Source organism: Lissotriton helveticus, chromosome 4_1 (assembly GCF_964261635.1).
Source record: "Lissotriton helveticus chromosome 4_1, aLisHel1.1, whole genome shotgun sequence".
NCBI classification, from domain to species: domain Eukaryota; kingdom Metazoa; phylum Chordata; class Amphibia; order Caudata; family Salamandridae; genus Lissotriton; species Lissotriton helveticus.
In genome coordinates this window covers 1110842735-1110865874 of record NC_136063.1, presented here as the reverse complement: position 1 = coordinate 1110865874, position 23140 = coordinate 1110842735, and positions in this window count along the sequence as shown.

The window sequence follows — 23140 nt, the reverse complement described above, 5'->3', positions numbered from 1 at the left end:
CGGAGTGTGCAAGTCTGAGTCATAGGTGAAGCACGTAGAATTCACTGCGTTGTTCTCTCACGCTAATGGCACTGTGAGTTTTTGTTTCCACGCACGATTCAGTGCTAAATTTGACTGAATGCCTATATTGAGTATTTAGTGATCACCGAGCACATCACCAATGGTAGAGTGTGCCAGCTTTAGTGATAGCCAATCACTACCGATCACAAATAACCTTGAATGGATTGTACGACACAGCAGAAGACACGTGAGAACCAGTTTGGCACCTCGTAACAGGCTTGTATTAATCATACTCATGACCTTTTACATTTCTTCTCCTACAGGTCTTTTTGCTTTTTAGCTCAACCATTGTTGTTTATGAGCCTTTTCACTCTGACCAATTTTGTCAGTTGTGCACAGGGAAATAGGGACCGGCAGGGCGTTAGTGTGTCCTGACCACCCATTTTCCTTCTTGGTCCTGACGAAAACCCGGCACTTTTCCACCAAACGGGTTGAAACATGTAGACCTCACACATAAGAGATACACACGGTCATAATACCTAAACGTATCCACACACATATTTTTAATATTGTCCAGTTCTTGATAATAAAACTTTCTACACAAGTATACCAGGACAATTTTTAACATTTTTTTACTTCACACACAAAATACCCGCTCCACTGTAGTCCAGGTGTCGCAGCACACCCTGATGGCACTCGGCTGTCAGGGTGGACCCCGATGATGAAGCATGTCACCGACTAGGTCGGTGAGTGAGGGGTTTCTTAAAAAGGAAGGACTCTCTTCTTTTTCTTCTCATTCATTCCATTCAGACCGCTTTATCTAAGCTACTTCTGATGGTACTCCTCTCTTGTTTTGTTTATTATTGATACCTAGGGGATCAGGAGTACTCTCCGTTCACCTTTGTGAACAAATTCCCTCACTCTCTCCTTTGGTTTATTGTACACAGTAACTCGGCCAGATCCAACATATATCCAAAGACAACATCCAGGGATAATAACAACTTATAGTGTAGGAAAACTATGCCTAGAATGGCTACAGAAATCCACACTCCCGGAAATAAAACAACACTTATCTTTGCTTAAAGATGGCGTTGATTTACGAGAATTCTTAATAGGACCTCGTAATCCATGTCATAAACGTTTCATATTCGCCGGTATATATGCTGCTTACAATGAAGCTTGGAAAGTCACGCAAATGGAAACAGCTGAAAGAATACGAGAAATTGATTGTATTCATTTAGAGAAATCACTCTCTGTAGTTGACAATGGGTTAACAACTCTGTTGTCCAGAATTTACTCTTTGGACAGCATTGTATCATCTGCCATAGACATAATGGAACAAGATTTGCTAATGTTACAACATCGCCAGTCTCAATTACGTTCTATAATGCTATTAGGCTGGACGTTGCAAAACCTTTGTTCTGGTTATGTGCCTTGGCGTTTAATCAACACTACGTCACTGTTTACTGTATTTAACCTTACAGATAAACAAATCTCGTTGGCACAGAGGGGAGCAGACTATACGGTGCTGAGCATTGATAAACTGGAGAGATTACCATTGACTGTTTCTGAGAAACCATGAGTTGAATGGATAATACATGGCACCATCACGATACCAGTGATGACTTTCCAGTTTCAGTATTGCTTAAAACATATGGGTAAAGAATACATTAAGTCGACCTGGGATTTACTATACACACACAAATGTTGAAGTGGGGAAAAGGAAGTAATTCTTAGTGGTAAAAATTGTGAAAACTCATTAAGAGGTACACTATTGTGTTTAGGTATTAATTTACACCTAGCCTGTGAAGGTTCTTCCAATAACCTTTCTTGCCACCTGCAGGGTTCGCCCACAGCGGTGATAGATCCAATTTTCAGGCAGCTATCCAATGGTAGCTATATTATGTTAAATGATCACAGCTGTTGTGGAATGATGCCAGGAATAAGCTATCGCATTACTGTGTCAGCCAGGGTCACTTGCTGTATGCAAGTATTGTTTCCTAAAACCAAGACATACTGGGAGTCGCCACTGTGGCCTTCACTGAACATCTCTTCTATACGAATTGATACTTTAAGCGAAATGAAAGCCATTCTTTTGCAAAAAACTGTGCCACTGACCTCGTCCAAAGAGACATATGATCTGCAAGTTGCAAGGACTTCTGCAGAGATACATGCATTATTATCAGCAAATGGCCCAGTACATTTCGTAGAAATGTTAGGTCGTATCTTTAACATGTCTGATACCAGCGGTATTGCACATGTATTTAAGATGATTTTTTCAGGACTGTTAGCACCCTTTGAAGCAGTCCTGGGCATTTTTCCTAACTTCGTCCACTCTGTGTTCGGCGGCCTGCCTCTCATTTTGGGACTCGTAGCAGGGATCTTATTTTTATTTCTCCTGCTCCGTTATGGCAAATCCGGCCACCAGCAATACCCAAGTCAGCATGGAAAATGCACAGCAGGCTATGAGGTACCGTGACAGAATAACACAGATCCTTGGCTTGGCTCGTTTGAGAGATCTGAATACCAATCTGGCAAGATTGCATCCTACCTGTTCTACGATGCCTGCTTTGTGGAGAGGAATGCGTGTTAGATGTCTGTCTAACACTACCATCGGTTATGCCAACGGATGCTGACGCATTACTGTTGTGAATCTATCTAGGACCCTAATCAAGATATCCCCGATTCGTGCCCTTATATGGTTATAACAAAACATATCCTTATAAAGGCATAGGAATCATGTCCATATCTAGTCATAGCCCATGCAGTCCAAATACGGCAAGGCTACTCCCATAGACTCCTAGAAAGTACAACATGTTCTTTAAACAAACCAAGCCGCCAGCAGCCCGGGAATTCCCCCTGCTTTTGTTTTGATTTGCACAAGAACTCCTGGAGTCCAGAAAGAACTGTTAGTTCTTAGTGACGTCTTATGTCCAACCTTACGTCAAACCCGGCACCTTCCAGGTATAAATATACCAACGTTGCCTTAAGCAAACACACAGTGGTTTGGAGCAGAGCGGCTATCTACTTGCCCGACGCCTAGCTGATGTGAGAGCCGAAGGAAGCCGACCCTCACATTTGACGCACTGAGAGAGACGCTGTCTTTTCTCCTGCCGAGAAATTCCAGCTCCGGTGTTTCCAGTCACCCTTGCGGGTAGCTGGGAGATCGAGTCCTGAGAGAGAGATACAAGACCTCCTACATTCTACCAAGGTACGGAGCTGATTAAAACCTTAAGAGAATTCTTGATTCAGATTCTTGGCAAAAACCAACTTAACTTAAACTGCAACTTACTTACTCCTTCCCACGTATTAGGCTTAGGTCAGGTACACCGGGGTAGGCGTATCTTAGAAGCACCAGTTGAGTACGTTAGCCAATGTTTTTATGTATGTATATATTTTATCCTTTTTTTTTTAATGTATCATATGGCTAAGAAACCATATCAATGCTTTTACAGTATTATTTCACATTACTCCTTTTACTGTACGCACTTTACTTCATGATAAGTATTGCAATTGTGGCAACTCATTTCTCTTGCATGAGAAAGAAGACTGCTCAATAAATAACACCTTTAATTGAAAACGCCCATCTCTCTATTTCTCTGACCTCTGGTGAAACTAAGTATGCACGATTGACTGAGTGAAATAACTGTCTATTGTTTTCACACGACACTAGAGATATACTCTTTATTCTGAAGGAGCAAAGTTGTCATGTTTATGCGGTTAAAGCAAAACCAAAGGTGGTGATGGACGGAGCGTTGACAATACAAGCACTTACCCCCAGTCAACTGATCTGGGTTTAATCCATCACCGTTCTTTAGCCCACTCTGCCACCCCAGTTCAGACATGGCCATATGCAAATCAGTCTGACCCTGTGCCTCATGAGAACAGTCCAGCCCGAACTGCCAAGCCATGCCTTCCCTGGACCGGAAACAAACTTCCGAGGACCGGTTTCTGGCATTACAGCCGTCTTCAGCCCGGCTTGCTTGAACCCAGTGGCAAAGTGAGCAAGGGACTCACGTCTGAGCATACCCTGCCAACTTATGGCGAACAAAGCAAAACCAAAGGTGGTGATGGACGGAGCGTTGACAATACAAGCACTCACCCCCAGTCAACTGATCTGGGTTTAATCCATCACCGTTCTTTAGCCCACTCTGCCAGCCCAGTTCAGAGATGGCCATATGCAAATCAGTCTGACCCTGTGCCTCATGGGAACAGTCCAGCCCGAACTGCCAAGCCATGCCTTCCCTGGACCGGAAGCAAGCTTCCGAGGACCAGTTTCTGGCATTCCAGCCGTCTTCAGCCCGGCTTGCTTGAATCCAGTGGCAAAGTGAGCAAGGGACTCACGTCTGAGCATACCCTGCCAACTTATGGCGAACAAAGCAAAACCAAAGGTGGTGATGGACGGAGCGTTGACAATACAAGCACTCACTCCCAGTCAACTGATCTGGGTTTAATCCATCACCGTTCTTTAGCCCACTCTGCCACCCCAGTTCAGACATGGCCATATGCAAATCAGTCTGACCCTGTGCCTCATGGGAACAGTCCAGCCCGAACTGCCAAGCCATGCCTTCCGTGGACCGGAAACAAGCTTCCGAGGACCGGTTTCTGGCATTGTTATGCGGTTGTCAGAAACTAATCCCTTCTTGTCTAATCAGGAAAGTTAACTCCTTCCTGTTCATTCGAGAAAGTTTCTAGTGACCTCTGAGCTAGCTGGCAAACCTAATTAAGTCTAATATAGTCAGTAGAGACCTAGATGACCTCAGTCCTCCGTCTACACTGCTGTTTATATTATTCCAATGCGCAGAGCCTATTGGGAATATAGGAACTACACTACATGGCACCCAACGTTTGGTAAGGCGATAATCTAACGCAAGCCATTAGAATAAATCAGTCGTGCTTTTTCACACAGACCCCTTTTTCCCATAAAAACTCCAATAGACGTTTGGAGTGGGTAAAAGGTTAATATCCGCCAGAACTTAGTAGGAAGAGATTCCTATGTATTAGTTTTTGGTTTAGTTAACGTTGAAGGATACATTGTTCCAAAATATTGTGCACCTAATCTTTGTTTCCATTGAAACTTGCTCTGCAACAAAACTTTCAGTCAGCAAATGGCGGAAAGTGACGATGAAAGGGAGAAAGCTAGAATAGCAGCTCAACTCCTAGCGGATGACACAACTCTCCAACAGAATGACCAGAATGCTATAATCATTCCGGTCAATGTAAGAACTATACCTCTTAAACTTATAGAAAATGGACTATCATCGAGAGGTGGTACAGTCATATATTCGTGGTAGAGGCCCATGAATATCGGCAGACAGAGGTATTCTAGTCATGGATACATTTTCCAGCAGCAAACGCTGTAACACAAGATTTCCACTGTTACAAAATAGAGGAACCTCCGGATGAATACGCTCCGTTCGAGGACATTGAAATCCCACTAACTTACCAAGAGCACCTGCTCTGGTTTAAAGGCGCCCTAAAACATCAAAATCACATCACCAGGCTCGGTCCACTAGGCAGACCAGGAGCCACCTGGCCGGTTCTAGCCAGCTACACACCACATCCCGACATAGAAAAAATGTCAGACCGGGAACTTTTAGCTCAGCTAAAGCTTCTAATTAAAATACATAGACAATTAGTCGGATTTGTCATGAGGACTTCAACAGTCCAACCAGCAATAAAAATTCCACAGCAAACCCCTCACCAGGGGAAAACAAATAAAATCACACCACAGAATATACAATCAGCCATTGGCAAAATACACGCAAAACGGGAACAAATTCCATTCTGGTTAGCACAAAAAATCACTCAGATTGAGGCAGTATTTCCTGATACTACACCTCATGAGAAACACAGAATTCTGACTATCTGCCTTCCAATGGGGATCGCACCACATGTGGAGGACTGTGACATTTGGGCACAGTCTTTGCTTCACTATACACAAAACACATGGTGTTCCGACCATGGCGGTTATACCAGATGTACTAAGACAGATTCAAAATGAATACGGTCTAGAACCTGCTTTAACTCTAGGTATGAAATTACTGAAAGACTTTAAGCAAGTCTCGGCTATATTATTAGCCAACATAAAAGGAGAAGCAGCATCTGTGGCGATCCGCCAGAAATTAAAAGAAACAGATATAGCAGAACAACCTTTTGAACTTGCCAGAATCATAGAAAAATCCTATGAAGAACTAGGAAGAGATAGTTTGGGTGGGAAACCAGTAAAACCCCAACTAACTGAAAATCCTGAAAAAACTTTTATTAAAAATAATATGAACACTCGAAAAAAGAGTTGGGAGGGTAATAAACAATCCACTCCCAGAGAAAAACATTTTCAGTCCAGAGGAAGGTCTCCTCAATGGAGAGATAGATCTCCAGAACGAGGAACCAAGTCTCCCCAGAGGGAGCCCTCTGAGAAAAGATACAACCTTAGAGATAGGGATAAATTGAGAAAACCTGACAGATATCAAGATATTGATACGCGTCCCTCTCGATCTTTTCAGACTTTCTCACAGAAATCGGAAAGAAGAGGAGGTCAGAACACAAAGAAGGGCACGTCAAGTCCAAAGACAAGGAGCCTGTTCATCAAAGTAAAAAATTACAGTATCCAAAAAAGAAGGTAGCTAGTATTAAAATAAAACATGCCGAGGATTCTGAGGACACAACTGAAAAACGGAGAGTGGGCCCAGATAACGCTAGACAGCGCAGCAGAAGTGACCATAGCTCGCAAGATCCTGATGAATCTTCTGGAGACAGTGGACACGAATGAATACATTCAAGTAGAAACTGCAGACACCAGAGTTAGCAAACCCCATAAATTATACGAAATAACATTGCGTATAGAGGGGGACAAAACTAGGAAAGTAAAGGGTCTCTTTTGGGATAACCTTTCGAAAGGCTATGATATCCTTCTAGCTGAGAGAGACTGGCCACCAGAGCTTGTCAGGGAGTGCCCACATGGCGAAGAAATGATTATGCCTGCCTTCTCAAATCATATTCCAATTCATAAAAAACACACATTTGCAAGAAAATGGGCAGTGGCCCAAGCTCCTGCATTATAAAAAAATCATGTAGGATGGGATGAGGATTCTCCTCACCATAAAATCCAGTTAAAAAATCAACCGACTGCACAAAGGCAGTATCCTGTTAAGCAAGAAGCTGAAAAGCAAGTCAGGGAGATCTTAGATCAACTTGAATATCAGGGGGTGATTGAAACATGCACCTCACAAATGAACAATCCTTTGTTTCCTGTCCCCAAGCCAGACGATTCAGATCGTCTAGTTTTGGACTACAGACACCTAAACTCATGCTGTAAAAAACATTTGCAGTACAAAACTCACACAATGCAGCACTAATGAATAACATCGTGCGCAAACAATATAAAACAACATTAGATATCTCAAATGGTTTCTTTTGTCAAAACATTGCACCTGAAAGCAGGTATTTGACCGCTTTCTCAACAATGGGGTCGCAAAACTATTCTGTCGACTCCCACAGGGATTCAAGAATAGCCCAGGATTATTCTCTGCAAGGGTAACAGAGTTACTACAAATATATGATGATGAGGCATTATCATATGTCGATGACATCTATCTTACAGACGACGACCTGGAGACACACTTGAAAAGAGTGAACACCATAATACTTGGGTTCGCAGCTGAAGGGTATAAATTCAACTTTAAAAAGTCACGGATTGCCCATCTAACTGTCCTGTTTTTAGGATATGAATTATCAAGTGAAGGCAAAAGCCTAGCAGACAACTTCTTAGAGAAGTGTGCTGTACTCCAAGCACCATAAACGCTGAAGAACTTACAATCAATAATAGGCTTCCTGAATTTCGGAAGAACATACATTCTAAATTATGCGGAGAGGGTTAAACCTCTCTATGAATTAATAAAACCTGATTTCAAACCAATTAATTGGACTCAGAAACACACAGAAATTTTACGATCATTACAAACAGACATGTTAACTAAAACAAAACTGCAAACACGCGCAAATGAACGCAACCTTGTAATCCGAGTCATCCCAGGAAGATGCGGATTCTTGTACCTGACCTCTAATGAGGGAGAAACGGTACCAATAGCTCACAAATCACATTTGCACACACAAGCTGAAATGAAATTCAGTTCTACGGAAAAAATTCTAACTGCGGTTCAAACTGCTGTAGTAAAAGAAAGAGCCCTAGCACAAGGTAAACGAATAGTAATCGTTACACCAGTACCTGCCCTAGAAGCAGTAACAAGAGCGAGCATTACAAATGCTAAAGCACTATATCCGAGATGGATACAATGGGTTAATTCTCTTGCTGCATCAGACGTAGTATACAAATTTGATCCTAATTTAAAAACACAAGAATTTCTCCAATATGAATATGAATGTCCTCTGCCGACCGAACTCCTGCCTCTGGAACATTACGGCTGTATAATATATACAGACGGATCAGCACAACCCGCAGTTGGGGGTAAACAAGCATACAGTGCTGCGTGCGCGATTGTTAAAGGTCGTTAGCACGAAGGAAAATTTAGACCACTGGTCACCAAAACTCAATCTCTAGGAGATTGTACAGATCAGCGAGCTGAACTACTGGCTTTTAGGATGGCGCTTGAAAATACTGATCGCGAATTCCCCACACTAATAGTGTGCAATTCATATTTCTGCATTCAGTCTTACAATGGATAATTGCAGAACTGGGTTCAAAACGGCTTCAAAGATGCAAAAGGTGGCACAATCAAGCATAAAACTCTTTGGGAACAAGTAGTTCTTGTACAGAAAGAACTACAAAAGACTCACGTGATACATACACTGAGTCATCAACGTGATGGCGTTCACGTTGCGGGGAATTCATTGGCTGATGAGGCCGCGAAGGCGGCTGTGCAAACGGTTTCCGTAGCTGCTATCACCCAGTCAAAAACAAAAATAGACAGAGATATAATGCAAGCGGTCAGTGCTTCAGTAAAAAATGATAGAAAAACACTCCCGAAAGGCTTTCCTGTAAAGTACTCATACATAACTGATGCAAATAATGTTCCTTTTGCTCGAATCCCTGGAGTGAGGGATAGGGCAATTCCAAACATGGAACACAGGTTAGGACTAATTTTAGCGGCACACAAAGGGCTCGCTTCTGTGCATGCTGGTTTTTACGCCACAATATCATTATTAAAACAGAGATATTGGTGGCCACGCATGAGGAAACAGACTAGAAACTATGTTCTAGAATGTGAAATATGCCAAAGAATGAAAGTATCAACAGTGAAATGACCAGCACAGACGCCCCTTCTAATCTCAGATAAACCACTAGCATGTGTTTACCTGGACCACTGTGGTCCCTTACAAAGGGATGGTAACTATAAATATATCATGGTCGCAGTGGATTCCTGCACGAGATTCATTTGGATGTGGCCCCAGCGCTCGGCTGACGCCAGAACAGTTATAAAAGATTTGCGAGTCTTTATCGGCACATATGCAATTGGCATGCTACATTCTGACCAGGGTCCTGCGTTTAGCTCTCGAGCTTACAAAGAGGCCATGACTAGCATGGGCATTGCATTGCAGTACTCTTCCCCCTTCCACCCTGAGGGTAATGCGGTAGTGGAAAGAAAATACCGTGACATAAAGCAATCTATAACGGTGAGGGTATTAGGTTCGGGTGATGGGTGGGTCAAACATTTAACAAGTGTCCAACGTAATCTTAACAATCTGCGAAGAAATTCTCTAAAAGGTATCACTCCATACGAACTATTGTTCGGTACTAGAATGCACATCCAGGACTTAGATTGTCAGACTTCAATGGTAAAAGAAAAAGCCTTTGATATCAAAGATCGTTTGGCTGTTTTACAGGACTTAAATGAAACAAGAAGAAGTCTGAGTAATATAAAGTTAAAGCCAACAGCCACTGAAGAGAAACCACCTGTCCCAGCAAGACCTGTCTGGATTCCAAAGATTGGGGATCTAGTCAGAGAGAAGATCGCGGTGAAGAAGGAATTTGGGCCTTCTTACAGAAAAGCAGTACCTGTCTTAGCTATCAGCGGAACAAGATCAGTAGTACTACCGCCCCTTGCTGGTAAAAAGGAGAACAGAGTTGTATCTATCAACCTGGTAAAACCACAATCATGTGGCCAATAATAAGTAGTAGGCCCAGTGGACTCCCAAGAAGTAGCAGAAGACCAAATCTTGCTACAATCCAAGAGGTTCAAACTGAGAGACTAATCACTTTTGATAAACCTGCAGTGAACAAAAAAGGACTATGCAACAAAGCCATGGAACTTGTTCCTCTTGATACCCAAATTGCAACAGTTTGTCAAGAAACAGCAGTCAACAATGATGTAGCATCGGACTATACTAATGTACCAAAGAAAGATCCAAAGACTAAAGAAAATCCGGAAGCAATTCCAACAATTGACAGAACTGCATCTGGCTACTTCATCAATTTCGATGACTTTTCTGATGATCCAAGTGAACATGAAGAAACGCCAGCAACAAAAACTTTCAAAGACAAAGTAACTGAACTCTTTCGTCAACTAAAAGAAACATATCTGATTTCACCATGGATTGAATTTTGGATTGTGTTAGGTGTACTTTTCCTCCTGCTTTGGCTCATCATGGTTTTATGTTTGGGTAGATTTATTGATGGAAAATATAGTACAATGGACACAGCAAGTCAGAACATCAACTTGGTCCTAAAGCCTCACAGATCCTCACACATCAAAAAAAGAGAACTGTCATCAGTGAACATCACAGCCAATCCAATACCCGGTGGGGTAGCATGGGACTAAACGGATTATGACATTTATGGCCCGATTGAGCTCTTGAAATATCCACACCAGTTCAAGGTTTCCTTAAGTGACTTTGTGACACCAAGTACTTTCTCTGATGATTGGGACTTTGAAAACATTAATAATATGATGTCAGATTTAGTAATGTCAGCTAAATTCACAGAACATGATTATTTGCAGGGTTCATCAAATTATGAAGAAATGTACTGTTATAATCATTTTGGTCATCACTATTTGCATAAATCTGCTCAACCTAGAAATGTTTTTAATTATAACCAATGGGAACATTGTCCAACACCGCCAAAAGGCAGTTCGAAAACATTTTATGAGAAATTCCAATACTTCTCAGGGTTTAACAACAGTGATCCAGAAACGTTTTATTTTAAAATGTTAAATAAGACAGGAATGAAAACAATGTTGACAAATACTAAATTGATTTATTCTGTAAAATGTTATGATAAAATGTCTACATTTGGTTTTGAATTTTGGAAAAACAACATTGAAACAAAAACCATCTGGGGTACAAAAGACTGGCAGGTACAAGGTTTAGAAGCATTATTTAGAGCCTGCATGATCCCAGAACAGATAATATTCCTGAATGACACCATTCAACAAACAACCTGTCTTGGTTTAGCCAAGATAAAAGACTTAAATAAACCGTCTATTCCAAAGCCCATACCTGATAGTAATAGCACTACAGATGTGGAGATAGACGTATCCCATATTTTACACCAAAACAGAACAAATCCTGATTGGAAAAAATGGTTGATCTGGCCCACAGACACAAATGACTGTCAAGATAGATTCCTGAACAAAACACAGGGGTTAAAACAGAATAGGCCAGACCCAAGATATTCCCAGAGACAACATCCAGGGATAGTTACAACATACAGTGTAGGGAAACTATACCTCGAATTGCTACAGAAATCCACACTGGCTGAAATTAAGCAACACTTGACTTTACTTAAAGATGGTGCTGACTTGCGAGATTTCATACTGGGACCTCGCAAACAGCATCAAAAACGTTTCATATACGCCGGTATATACGCTCTTTACAACGGGGCTTGGAAAGTAACACAAATTGAAACTGCTGAAAAAATACGAGAAATTGATCGTATAAATTTGGAAAAATCACTTTCTGTAGTGGACAATGGGTTAACGACTCTGTCCTCCAGAATATATTCAGTGGACAGCATTGTATCATCCTCTATTGATATAATAGAGCAGGACTTACTAATGTTACAACATGGTCAGTCCCAATTGCGTGCTATTGTACAGCTAGGCTGGACGTTGCAAAACCTACGTTCAGGCTACGTGCCATGGCATCTGATCAACATAACGTCATTATTTTCAATCTTTAACCTTACTGATAAACAAATCAGTTTGGCACAAAAAGGAGCAGACTATACGATTCTGAGCATTGAAAAACTTGAGAGATTACCATTGACAATGTCAGAGAGACCTGTCATTGAATGGATAATACACGGAACAATTACAATTCCGATAACAATTTTCCAGTTTAAGTATTGCCAAAAATATATATATACCAGCAGGCCTGTATGAAAGGTTACGTAAAGGATACATCAAGTCAACATGGAATTTACCTTATACACACAAATGTTATAGCGAAGGGAAAAAAGAGGTATTCCTTAGTGGTAACAATTTTAAAAAATCACTAAGCGGTACACTTCTGTGTCAAGGTATTAACTTGCATGGAGCCTGCGAAGGTTCATCAAATAACCTTTCATGTCACCTGCATGGCACTCCTGCAAAACAGATAGAGCCCTTTTTCAGACAGCTTTCCAACGGCAGTTATGTTCTTTTTTTCCCTTTTTTTAATTTTTATTGATTTTAACATATTTATTCCCCCCCTCCCCCCCCCGGACAGGTATACATTCTGTACATTAACAACATGTACTTTACGTTATGTTATGTCATATTTAAATAAACATTATATAAAAAATATATTCCAGGCAACACGAAAAACCACTTAAAGCAGTAACATAAATACATTACAGCATTGATAATAAATCAGTTTTGTATATCTCGCCAGTGTGTGAGAGGGGTCCAGATTTTCATGCCCCTTTCGCGTCTACCTTTCCGCTTATATATAGCTATTTCGATATTATGCACAGCTAAAAGCCTAGCTAGCCACTGTTGAAACGTGGGGGGTAGCGGGTCTAGCCAAGCCGAGGCTAGACATAGCCTCCAAACGGCCATAGCAACAAATATAAAATCGTGACTGCTCTCAAGATTATCTGAATCTTCCACCCCAAGTACCATTACCGCTGGTGTCATTCCAGTTTGGACCCAGCCATATGCAAATCAGCCTTGACCCTGCGCCCAGTGGAAACAGTCCAGCCGGAACTGCCAAGCTAGGTCTTCCCTGGAATGGAAACAAGCATCCTAGGACAGATTTCGGGCTTTCAGCCCTCATCAGCCAGGATAGCTTGACTCAAGTGGCATGGAGAGAAGGGGACCCACGTCTGGGCATACCCGTCCCACTCGGGGTGACAAATGCAAAAAGAACAATTGATGGACAGAATGCAGAACAATGTCATACATTCACCCCAGTACAGAGATCTGGGCCTAAATTCATCGCTTTTTTGCTCACCATGCCATTCCAATTTAGACCCACCCATATGAATCAGTCTTAACTCTGCGCCCAATCGGAACAGTCCAGCCCAAACTGCCAAGCCTGTTCCTCCCTGGACTCGAAACAAGAATCCTAGGACCGATTTTGGGCTCTCAGCCCTCATCAGCCAGAATAGCTTGACTCCAGTGGCATGGAGAGAACGAGACCCACGTCTGGGCATACCCATCCCACTCGGGGTGAGAAATGCAAAAAGAACGACTGATGGACAGAATTCAGAACAATGTCATACATTCACCCCAGTACAGAGCTCTGGGCCATAATACATTGTTTCTTTTGCTCACCATACCATTCCAGGTTGGACCCAGACATATGCAAATCAGTCTTGACCCTGCGCCGAATGGGAACAGTCCAGCCCAAACTGCCAAGCCAGGTCCTCTCTGGACTGGAAACAAGCATCCTAGGAGCGGTTTTGGGCTTTCAGCCCTCATCAGCCAGGATAGCTTGACTCCAGTGGCATGGAGAGCACGGGACCCATGCCTGGGCACACCCATCCCACTCTGGGTGACAAATACAAAAAGAACAACTGATGGACAGAATGCAGAACAATGTCGTACCTTCACCACAGTACAGAGATCTGGGCCTAAATCCATCATTTTTTTGCTCACCATTCCTGGCTGATGAGGGCTGTTAGCCAGAAACCGGTCCCAGGAGGCATGTTTCCGGTCCAGGAAAGACATTGCTTGGCAGTTCGGGCTGGACTGTTCCCATGAGGCACAGGGTCAAGGCTAATTTGCATATAGCTGTGTCTGAACTGGGGTGGCGAAGTGAGCTAAAGAACGATGATGGATTCAACCCAGATTTGTGACTGGGGGTGAGTGTCTGAAAAGTTTCAGCACTCCGTCCATCATCTCCTTGTGTTTGCTTTGTTCGCCCTAAGTTGGCAGGGTATGCCCAGACATGGGTCCCTTGCTCACTTAGCCACTGGATTCAAGCTAACCTGGCTGATGAGGGCTGTTAGACAGAAACCGGTCCCAGGATGCCTGTTTCCGGTCCAGGGAAGGCATGGCTTGGCAGGACTGTTCCCTTTCAGGAACGTAGAACCATTCAGCTTAAAATGTACCTTCTGTGAAATTAAATTGTTTTTTAAATAATAGGATGATTCAAGTGGGGCTGGGAGGCAATACATAATGTTAAATATAAGAAGTGGTTCTGATGAATTGTACCAGTTTGTGCATTAGGGTCGACTTTTTAGTAAATCTGTTGGCTGTGAAAGGTTAATTGGTGAGATCCCAGTAAACTGTTATTTGTCTTTTATTACACAGGCACTGGTAAAGTTGAAACACCTGCTTCTGATACATTCTTGTGACTTTAGAGAGTGCAAATTGTTTCTGTCATGATAAAGATGGTGCAAATATGTAAATCCATCGAAACGTGTCGACGCCCATTCAAATACATATTCTGCAAGAAAGGCAGAGGTCACCAAGTACTGAGTATCAAGATCTACGCCATCATCCCCGTTGCAATACAGATGTGTAACAAACAAGGGACATTTTGAACCTGTCTGTGTTATGTACTCTCTTACAGTATTATTTACATGTATTTTTTCTTTGGATGTACTGTGTATTCAAATGTGATTGTATATTGGAATTTACATGTATACTTTTGATGTGACATTTTGATATCTGGCTTTTCCTTGACGTTTAATCAGGATTTTTTATTAATTGGTCTTTTTAACCATTACATCGACTCATATTTTTTATAAATTTGAGGGTTTATGTCTCTTTGTGGGAGATATATGGTACACTCTTCTCAAGGATATATGTGACCGTGTATGGAGGGTGAGTACGCATTAGCGAATGTGAGGTATATATGAATGGCAAGGGATAGGTGTTACAAAATCCAAAGGATATTCCTTTTTTTACACTGTATAGTGCCCTAATCCTTTGGGTTCCAAGGGGCTCCTCTTTATCTTCTGGCTGTTCCCATGAGGCACAGGCTGATTTGCATATAGCTGTGTCTGAACTGGGGCGGTGAAGTGAGCTAAAGAACGATGATGGATTCATCCCAGATTTTTGACTGGGAGTGAGTATCTGACCATCATCTCCTTGTGTTTGCTTCATGAAAGAAGTATGAAGCCAATCTCAAGCATCTGCATGCTGGCACCTAAAAAATCTATCTTCCAATTTTTGGTACATTCTGTGTAAGGCTTTAGGGGTGTAATACACCACCCATCGTGAGTGGAAAGACATACACTTAAAATTTTCATCCCCTAAGGCTTTACTACCAAGTTGCGAGATTGTCTGCCACTCAACCTCGGAAAAAAGGTATTGTGTTGTCGCAGAAGTTTTTGCCAAGAAATTCTTTATTAGCTGCTTTTCCCCTTGACTCTGCAGAAATCAATACCAACTACCCACCCCGTTCAGCTTAGTTTTAAAAAAAACAGCCAATAGTGGTGAAGGACTGGAATGAGCAGGAAAACAATATTTTTTCACAAGGTGGATAATTTGTATAAATCCCCCCAAAAATGGTCTTACTACAACCCCCACACCTTGCTCGAGTTTCCTGCCAGGTGAAACACCTTCCTCCCAAAAGAAAATGACCTAACTCTCTCATTCCAAAACCTTAATTGTCTGTACTGAATTTGTAGACCTAATACTTTACATTCCTTTAACTGAAGATATTTATGCCCAGCCTTGGACGCGTTGGTAGAGTAAAAACCCGGGAGTCTAATACGCAGGTCTTGTAATGTCTTATACCTTGTTCTTTTGGGGAGTTTAGCAATTTTTATGAAAACTGGAAGCTGTGATCCTGATTCCTTTACCGATCTATTAATAAAAGAAATCCTCTAACAATGGCCTTGAATCCAATATACCAACCAAGAAATGGAGGAGGGAAGCTCCATTGAATAAATGTATCTGGGGAAATGCCAACATGCCCTGATTTCTTCCTAATTGTAGAACTGGATATTTAAGTCTAGGTGCTTTTTATTCCAAACAAACTGACGAAAAAGAACATCAAGCTCTTTTAAATAAGCAAATCACATTTTTATCAAAACATTCATAAATAAAAAAAGGAATAGAGGCAAAATTGACATTTTGATGAGGGCAATCCGTCCAATAATAATAAGAGGGAGAAGGGACCATCGATCAAATAGATCCCTAATTTTTTTAAGGTAACCTCATAATTCATCCTATAGATTTCCCCATAGGTATTAGTTACATCAACTCCTAGATATCGAATCAGATTGATCGAAACCAATGGACAATGAAAACTGTCGCAGAGATTATCAGCTGAGGTGTTGAAAGTCAGGGTTTCTGTTTTATTATCATTCATTTTGTACCCACCAATGGATTGAAACTGCTGCAACTCACCCCAAATTGTACTTAAGTTTAACTCATTTGGTCTGAGATACAGGATTATATCATTGGCCAAAAGTTTGAGCTACGCCATATCTTCCATTGGAATTATTTTCGGATTAGCCCTTATCCTGGCTGCCGATGGTTCAATGAAGAAAGTAAAAAGTATGGGCAATAAAGGACAGCCCTGACAAGTCCCACGATTTATATCTATAGTTCTAAGTATGCTGGAATTTAAAAATAGGTCTATATGAATTGACATCACATAGATTCTTTTCTTTATAACAAAACTGACAATAACAGATTCCTTAAATAGTTGGGGAACCTATTCACCATTTTTCACTACATTAAAAATCTCCACTAAAAACAATACAAATTCTTCCTGAAAGACTTTATAAAAATCAATTGGAAGCCCTTCATTCCTGCAGGTCTTTCCTGCTGGCATTGAAGCAATCACATGATCAATTTCTAATGCTGTGATATCGGCTACTATTCCTCAGTCTTACTACTTCCCTTTCCCGGTAAATTGATATCTGAGAAATACTGATGTATGGTTTCTAGTGGAACCGTACAGTTGGAGACATAAAGTTTTTTTTATAGTGAGCAAGAAATATTTGTACAGCCTCCTCCTTATCAGTTGTCAACTCTGCCAACCTAGGTTGCTGTAATTCATTGACTACAGCAGCTTGCTGCTTCACCCTAGATGCCCAGCCCAATTTTCTGACAGTCTGGCTTTCCTCATCGACTCACTGTTGGCATGATAGATAATTGTTTATCTCTTTGACTACAAAAAATTCCCTCAGTTCTTGTTTAGCGGTAGCCTGCTGTCGCTCCATAACGATATGCTCGGATGAGGAATTTGCCCTTGATTGAGCAGCGGTATAAATGGCAAGTTGTAGTTCCAAAATACGTGCCCTGTGTTTTTTAGATTGAACGTCTGTCAAAGCCATCATCTGCCCCTGAGAACCCACCTTGAAGGCACCGCAAACAGAAAAGAGGGCAACAGTGTCCTTATTAATCTGAAAAAAATCTTTAATCCATATTTTCATATTTATCAACCATTCCTGGTTGGAAAGAAGGAGAATGATCTCTCCCTTCACCTAGCATCTAGTTCTATCTTAACAGTGATGGCGCAGTCATCAGGAAAATAATTTGCCCATATTTGGGAGTCAAGGCACTTAAGAGAACGAGAAATAAGAAAGTAGTCAATACCCAAGGCTGACCGGATTTGGTAGGAATAGTAGGTATACTGTGACATTTCTGAGTGGACTCTATGCCAAGGATCAGTGGCAAACGCTCCAACTAAGGGATTGTTTGTCCGTTAAGGCGCTCTGCCATGGGGTGTCTCGCAGGGCTCGGCGTTGTCCCCCCCTGCTTTCTAACATCTATTTTCAGGCACTTGTGGAAGTGTTGGCAAAATTAGAATGTCTGGTGTTCAACTACGCCGACGATACGCAACTAATCCTGCGGATCAACAGCTCTACACAGACACAGTCTAACGTAATAAAAATCCTCCACTTCACTATGAACTGGATGACCACCAATTCATTGAAAGTAAATCCGGACAAGACGGAGGTATTAGCTATTACCACCGGGGCCAACCCCTGGTCCAATTCCTTCTGGCCGCGAGAGCTAGGCACTACTCCAACACCAGTTGGGAAGAGCCTGAGCATCAGATTGGATGACAAGCTAACACTGAACTATCAGGTGACCGCTGTGGTGGGAAATTGTGTGGGTCTTATGAGGCAACTCCGGAAACGTGTTCCCCTCCTGTCTTTTTCCACCAGGCGTGTCATTGTGTCAGCACTAATTGTGTCAAAACTGGACTACAGTAACACACTTTACATTGGGCTATCTGGCAAACTATCAAGGAAGCTTCAGGTGGTTATGAACGATGCAGCAAGATTAATTTTGAAACTTCCTAGAAGAGCCCATGTCACACCACTGCTATAACAGCTACACTGGGTTCCAATCAAGCAGAGGGCCAGGTTCAAGGGCCTGTGTATTGCACATAAAGCCCTGCACGGAATAGTACCTGATCACATCAAGGAACAGAAGAAGAGTTATGTGCCAGGGTGATACCTCCGTTCATCTGAGGCAAGTCTGCTGGCCTGTCCTCAGTTTGATAAAGCCACCTTGGGGGAGGTCGAGCGTTTTTAAGTGATAATACCTCAGCTTTGGAACAAGCTACCGGAGAGCTTGCGCACAAACATTTTCCTTCTTCCCTTCAGGAGGAAACTAGACACTTTTGTTTATTCAGGCTTTTGGTTAAGCCTCACCTAGATCGATCGAGTTTTGGGCTGTGTAGTTCTGGTACGGATTTATGTTTCTCACAAGTGCTTAGAGACCTTTGGTAATTTGGCGCTATATAAATGGCAGTAACATAACATAACATCAATCAACTGATAATCTTTAATCATAATATCCAACAACTTTTTTGGTATGGGCTTCAATTATTTTTTTGTTTTATTTGAGGTATCTCTAGCTAGATCTTGAATATAATTACCCCCCCCCCCCTAGTATTATTGGACCCTGCACTCCTCTCATCAGGTCATTAATTTTTATGATAAATTTAGGGCCATCTACTGTCTGGGCATAATATTTTATGAGATGACAAACACAGCAAATTAAAGCCGGCTGTGATCCATATCCTCCTACTGAAAGGGTGCCCCTGGACCTGTATAATGTCCCATTCTAACCCTCATCCAAGATAAATTGCAACACCCCTCGCGGCAAGCCCAGAAGAAGCAAAATATGCCTTTACATAGTTCTTTGGAATATATATTTTCGTAAGATTGAACTTTAGGTGAGTCTCTAGAAGAAAATGTATTGAGGTGCAAAAGAAATCAGCCACCTAAGTAGAGCTCCATACTTCTTACTATTCAATATTCCATTTACATTGACCAAAATTATACGTGCTTCAACCCCCATTTCATAAAGGTCAACAAAAAAAGTATTTTTTTAGTTACAGTTTTTTCTTTTCAATGATTATGTCCTATCTATAATTCTGCTCTTTTCTAATATACGTGCCACCCACCGTGAACCCCACACTGACCCCCCCAGTCTTGTACAGAGGGGAATAGCCCACAATACCCTCTCTCGATCCTCCCTGTCAGAGCACCTGTCAGAGCACCTGGATTGACGCTCCTGCTGGGTACCACACTGAAGCACCCTGAGTGAGAAACCCACCCCCTACACAATTAGATAATAGTGAATCTCTCCTGCTATAATTTAGCTCTTTATCTTTTTTCTCCTCTCTCTCTGCCTCCCTCTACTCTCTTCAGCCCTTCCTTCTTCTGTCATACTTTCCTAAGCTCCCGGGGTAGAGATAGATTGCAGCATTTCTTGAGTTTCTTCAAGATTTGTAAACATATGAAATTTGCACTTTATTAAGACCCTAAGTTTAGTTTGGTGGGCTATTGCCGCCTGCGCACCCTGGGCCTTAAATAAATAAAGGAGTCACAAATTGCTTTTGATGCCATGTAGCTGCAATGGACATATCAGAAAAGATTCGGCAACATGGTAGTTCATTGGTAGAAAATTGTTTTCTTTGGATGACTAGAGATCATCCATTCCTTAATACAAAAGTCAGCAAAATTATCCAAAATCGTCCTGGGCACAGCAGCAGGCAAACCCACAAGCATGCGCTTCACCCATTCATTTCTGCCTTTGGAATAGGCAATTTGGCAACTTCGTCAGTGGGCAGCATTTTTGTGGAGCTTTTTTTCTTTTTTTTCTCTTTATTGCTCTCTTGGACGATGAACAGTAGCAGGTTCCTTTTTTTCCTTATTGATGCCGGCTGGTGCGGGCTTCTATTATTGAATGCTTGACTCACGCTTTTGTTTATGCCTTGAAACTGAAGGGGAGGGCTGGATATGTGCCCTGATTACAGTGGATGCCTGACTCAGAGATCTGCCTAAATTACATCTTGGAGGCTAACTAGGAGACCGGTAAGCACCTTGATGATATTCTTTTTTACTTTTTGCAGCAAAATTAGGGTTTTCATGGACGGTCGGGGGCATGAGCCAGGTTTCACACCAGGGATTGCCATCCAGGGCACGATAATTATAAAAGGTCCCCTAGGAGTGGGTAGCTGGGTATCGCCTCTTTCTTTGATCCCACGGAATCCCACCTACAGGATTAAAGAACTATCCACTATGGGAAAGCATCTCAAGTTTTTAAGCATAATTAATATAGATACTGCTGGCCTCAAAACCAAATCACGTACTGCGTAAATGAAGTCTGCATTAGCTGCAGGAAGGGCTGAACAGAGTCTGAAATCATGTAGTGGTTTGGCAGCAATTGGTCCCTCAAGCTCAGTGGAAGATTTGGGGGGGGGGGGGCGGGATGGCAGTTGCGGCTAGCCAGATCGCCTTGCTGCATACTCTGCAGGACCCTGTCCAAAATGAGCTATCCATATCCTCCAACGAAGGCAGGGTGCCCTGAGAGGATAAGATGCCACCCTCAAAGCCAGCATCCGCAAGAGGACTTGAAGATGAAGATATCTCTTCCGAGCTATGATCCGATCCATCCATGTATGTTATACAGGGGAAGCCAAGAGAATATTCTCTTTTTTTTAAAATCTAAAGCAACATCATCTACGCTTCCAGAGCCTTTTATGATCGACCAGAATATTCAATCTCTAAATATGGGATATTGGCTCTCCCCAAAAACAGGCTGCTCTCCAAGATCCAGGTACTCCCCACCAGAATTCCATAGTAGCTCTGCAGCCGCTAGCCCGACCTTTAGTAATGGATCCTGGATGGTCATAACTTCACAAGTGCAATCCAAGGCTGCTATAGAAAACAATACAAAGACCCAGCTTCCTGGTCTAAGTATACTGGAACTGCAGCTATTGTGTCAGCCTTTTCCAGCAGATGCAAGTAGGAAACAAATGCAGGCTACAATGGATAGCAACTCTCAAACCCAGCTGCCTCACCTAGCAGCTGACATTCAGCTACCATGTTAAATCGTATACTGGACATTCAAACATATTTTACATACATTTTCATCATGCGATGTAACATAAATATTATTAATATATGTTAAAATATTTTGTACATATAATATAATAATAATATTCAATATATGCTTTACAATTTTTATATTCATTTTTGGAACATTGTTCTACATGTGTAATATTTTTTAACCTTTTCAAAGATTTTATTAAACATTCAATCCTATAGCGAGATAGACTTTTTTACTTTTATTGGGCGGCCATATATTCTATAGTTAACTTAATTTCGTAGTTTATTCATGTTATTTTTTGGTATTTTCTGGAAGGAAGATGTTGCGGTTGGATGCTGCTGTTCATCGGTAAAGGTAAATTCATTTTTACCAATTTTTAAAGCTTTTTGTAAGGTTGGGGAGATGTAGGAAGGTTGTGTATATGATGTGTTTGGTATCATTGGTAAGTTTATTGTGTGTTTTATTGTTTCTTTGATGCTATTTGGTGTTGCATTGTTTTATTATGTGTTTTAGCAAGTAAAGTGTTTAGTTATGTGAGTTATGTATAGTATATGTATTGCTAACAATTTTTGTGTAGTTTAATATTATGGGCCAGCTCACGATGTTGTGGGAAACAGCTCCGACCCTTGGTCAGATATGTTCCTACGCAATCGTAATTGGCTGTTCGGATTCCTTTCTGACTGACCCATTTTGATGGGGTCCGTCAGAAAGGAATCCAAACTGGATTTCCGAATGGCCTCCGAAGGGCTCGGAGAGCGATTCTGTCATTTGAAAAGCCTCCAGTAATCACTCGGGCTGCACTTTTCGCCCGAGGGATTACAATGGCAGATTCTCAGAGCCTTTCTGAGCCGGCCTTTCTGACACAGAAAAGCTGTGGAAATCACATTAAGGTGCCCCCGACAGGGGCACCATGAGGACATGCTCCCATTGTGAAGAACAGGCTGGACTGGACAGTGCTCAGTCACATCCTAACTGCTGGGTTAGGACCGATGAAAGGAGGTCACTCGGTTCCAGTTCCCAGACGATGACGGACGGACTCAGGTCCGTCCGCCATCGAAATCAAGGGCTAGTATGTATACATTTGGGAATGTAGTGTTTTGTGCAGTAGGATGCTTCACCTATTTTTGCAGGTTTCAATTTCCTGGACGTTTCTAAGGGAAGTCATACTGCTTTTTTTTTTAAAGGAAATCAGGAAATATATCAATTATGTTCATTTATGTAGTTTGTCATTTTATTGGAAGAATGTGATGAATTTAATTATGTGTAGTTACTTTGTTAGTTTCAGTTTTCCATTACTTTAAAATAGTTTTTTTAAATGCTAGTGTTATTATTTTGTATATCAGTGAGCAAAGTTTAGGATTATTTATTCACTTGTATAATAATAATAATGTATTAGTATTTAAAACAATATATTTACATTTTTTTGTAAAATCTTTATTTTT